We start from the raw sequence: 3,431 nt of genomic DNA, 5'->3' as shown, positions 1-3,431 counted from the left end.
CCGCCCTATAGGCACGTGATACGCACTTCCGGCCTTCTCGGGTTCCCGCCCGCCGCGAAACCAACCCCCCTTTAAAGGGGCCACGCCCGAGAGAGTTTCGGTACCACTGGACCAGAATGTGTGGGGCTTCTCTGATAGCTCAGTTGGTAAATAATCCAGCTGTAATGCTGAAGACCCCAGTTCTATTCCTGGGTCGGGAAGATCCCCTGGAGAAGGGATAGGCTACCCACTCCAGTATTCTTGAGCTTCCCTTGTGACTCAGCTGGTAAAGAATCCACCTGCAATGCAGGAAACCTGGGTTTGATCCCTGGGTTGGGAAGATCCCCTGGCGAAGGGAAAGGCTACGCACTCCAGTATTAAGAATTCCATGGACTGTATAGTCCATTAGGTCGTAAAGAGTTGGACAAGACTGAGCTAGTTGAAGTGGGGTTCAGTTCAGTTCAGTCGTGTCCGACTCTTTGAGACCCCATGAATTGCAGCACGCCAGGCCTCCCTGTCCACCAACTCCCGGAGTTCACCCAAACTCACGTCCATCGAGTCAGTGATGCCATTCAGCCTTCTCATCCTCTGTTGTCCCCTTCTCCTCCTGCCCCCAATACCTCCCAGCATCAGAGTCTTTTCCAATGAGTCAACTCTTCTCATGAGGTGGCCAAAATATTGGAGTTTCCGCTTTAGCATCAGTCCTTCCAAAGAACACCCAGGACTGATCGGATCTCCTTGCACTCCAAGGGACTCTCAAGAGTCTTCTCCAACACCACAGTTCAAAAGCATCAATTCTTCGGCACTCAGCTTTCTTCAGAGTCCAACTCTCACATCCATACATGACCACAGGAAAAACCATAGCCTTGACTAGATGGACCTTTGTTGGCAAAGTAATGTCTCTGCTTTTGAATATGCTATCTAGATTGGTCATAACTTTCCTTCCAAAGAGTAAGCGTCTTTTAATTTCATGGCTGCAGTCACCATCTGCAGTGAGTTTGGAGCCCCAAAATAAAGTCTGACACTGTTTCCCCATATATTTCCCATGAAGTGACGGGAACAGACGCCATGGTCTTAGTTTTCTGAATGTTGAGCTTTAAGCCAACTTTTTCACTCTCCTCCTTCACTTTCCTCAAGAGGCTTTTTAGTTCCTCTTCACTTTCTGCCATAAGGGTGGTGTCATCTGCATGTTTGAGGTTATTGATATTTCTCCTGGCAGTCTTGATTCCAGCTTGTGCTTCTTCTAGCCCAGCATTTCTCATGATGTACTCTGCATATAAGTTAAATAATGAGGAAGGAAGCAACATCAGCCTCCTCGCGCAGGGCCTAGAAGCACAAAGGGTGGGCATCCGGTCCAATGCTGGCTTCTCTCACTGCCTAACAAAGCATCCTCCAAGCCAGTCTTCAACAGTTAAGGTTAACAGTACATAAACCGTGAACTTCCAGATGTTCAAGCTGGATATAGAAAAGGCAGAGGAACTAGAGATCAAATTGTCAACATCCGTTGGATCATCAAAAAAGCAAGTGAGTTCCAGAAAAACATCTGCTTCTGCTTTATTGACTACGCCAAAGCCTTTGTGTGGATTACAACAAACTGTGGAACATTCTTACAGAGATGGAAATACCAGACCACCTTACCTACCTCATGAGAAATCTGTATGCAGGTCAAGAAGCAACAGTTAGAATCAGTCATGGAACAACAGGCTGGTTCCAAATTGGGAAAGGAGTACATCAAGGCTGTATATTGTCACACTGCTTATTTAACCTATGTGCAGAGTACATCATACTAAATGCCAAGCTGGATGAAGCACAAGCTGGGGTCAAGATTGCCAGGAGAAATATCAATAACCTCAGATACACAGATGACACCACCTTTATGGCAGAAAGCAAAGAACAAAAGAGCCTCTTGATGAAAGTGAAAGAGAAGAGTGAAAAAGTTGGCTTAAAACTCAACAATCAGAAAATGAAGATCATAACATCTGGTCCCATCAATTCATGGCAAATAGATGGAGGAAACAATGTAAACAGTGAGAGACTTTATTTTTGGGGGCTCCAAAATCACTGCAGATGGTGACTGCAGCCATGAAATTAAAAGACACTTGCTCCTTGGAAGTAAAACTATGACCAACCTAGACAGCATATTCAAAAGCAGAGACATTACTTTGCTGACAAAGGTCCATCTAGTCAAAGCTATAGTTTTTCCAGTAGTCATGTGTGGATGTGAGAGTTGGACTATAAAGAAAGCTGAGCACCAAAGAATTGATGCCTTTGAACTGTGGTGTTGGAGAAGACTCCTGAGAGTCCCTTGGACTTCAAGGAGGTCAAACCAGTCAATCCTAAAGAAAATCAGTCCTGAATATTCATTGGAAAGGCAGATGCTGAAGCTGAAACTCCAATACTTTGGCCACCTGATGCAACGAACTGACTCACTGGAAAAGCCCCTGATGCTGAAAAAGATTGAAAGTAGGAGAAGGGGATGACAGAGGATGAGATGATAGGATGTCATCACTGACTCAGTGGACATGAATTTGAGCAAGTGCCTGAAGTCGGTGATGGACAGGGAAACCTGGTGTGCTGTAGTCCATGGGGTTGCAAAGAGTTGGACAGGACTGAGCGACTGAACTGAACTGAACAAGGCATTTGAGGCCAAGTTTTCTGCAAAATGGGGACATGACCTCCAACCCACGTGGCTGTCATGGGAACACACCAGGTGGCGGGCACACATGGAGCACTCAGTAAATGCCAGTTATGCCAGCCCCACTGAGGTGACCAGGGATGTAGCATTTGCATCTGGGCTCTCCCAAATCCACCTCATGGTCGCCTCTCCAGTCTCTAAATCCCCCTCCCCTCAGGAGGGGACTGATCTTTGGCCTCACCCCTCTTAAGTAGGGTGGGAAGACCTGCTCAGACCAGGGAGGTTTTTCTCTGTTTAAGCAACTTTATAGAAAGCAAGTTAGGGCTTCCCTGGTGGCTCAGTGGTATAGAATCTGCCAGCAATGCAGGAGACCACCAGAAGTGCAAGAGACTCAGGTTCGATCCATGGGTCAAGAAGATCCCCTGGAGAAGGAAATAGCAATGCACTCCAGTATTCTTGCCTGGGAAATCCCATGGACAGAGGAGTTTGGCGGGCTACTGTCCTTGGGGTCTCAAAGAGTTGGAGAAGACTTAACGACTAAACCACCACCACCACCTACCAGTGGTTAGGATTCCTTGTTCTCACTACCGAGGGTTTGGATTCAGTCCAAGGTGGGGGAACTAAGACCCTACATCCCACAAGCTGCCCTGGCACAGTCAAAAAAAAAGAGGAGCAATTTACATACCACAAGTAGTAGTATTAGTCACTCAGTCGTATCAGACTCTGCGGTCCCATGGACTGTAGCCTACCAGGCTCCTCTGTCCACAGAATTCTCCAGGCAAGGATACTGGAGTGGGTTGCCATTTCCTATTCAAGG

This window comes from Bubalus bubalis, chromosome 9 (assembly GCF_019923935.1).
Source record: "Bubalus bubalis isolate 160015118507 breed Murrah chromosome 9, NDDB_SH_1, whole genome shotgun sequence".
In the NCBI taxonomy this organism is placed as follows: Eukaryota; Metazoa; Chordata; class Mammalia; order Artiodactyla; family Bovidae; genus Bubalus; species Bubalus bubalis.
Note: the sequence above shows the minus strand (reverse complement) of the source record.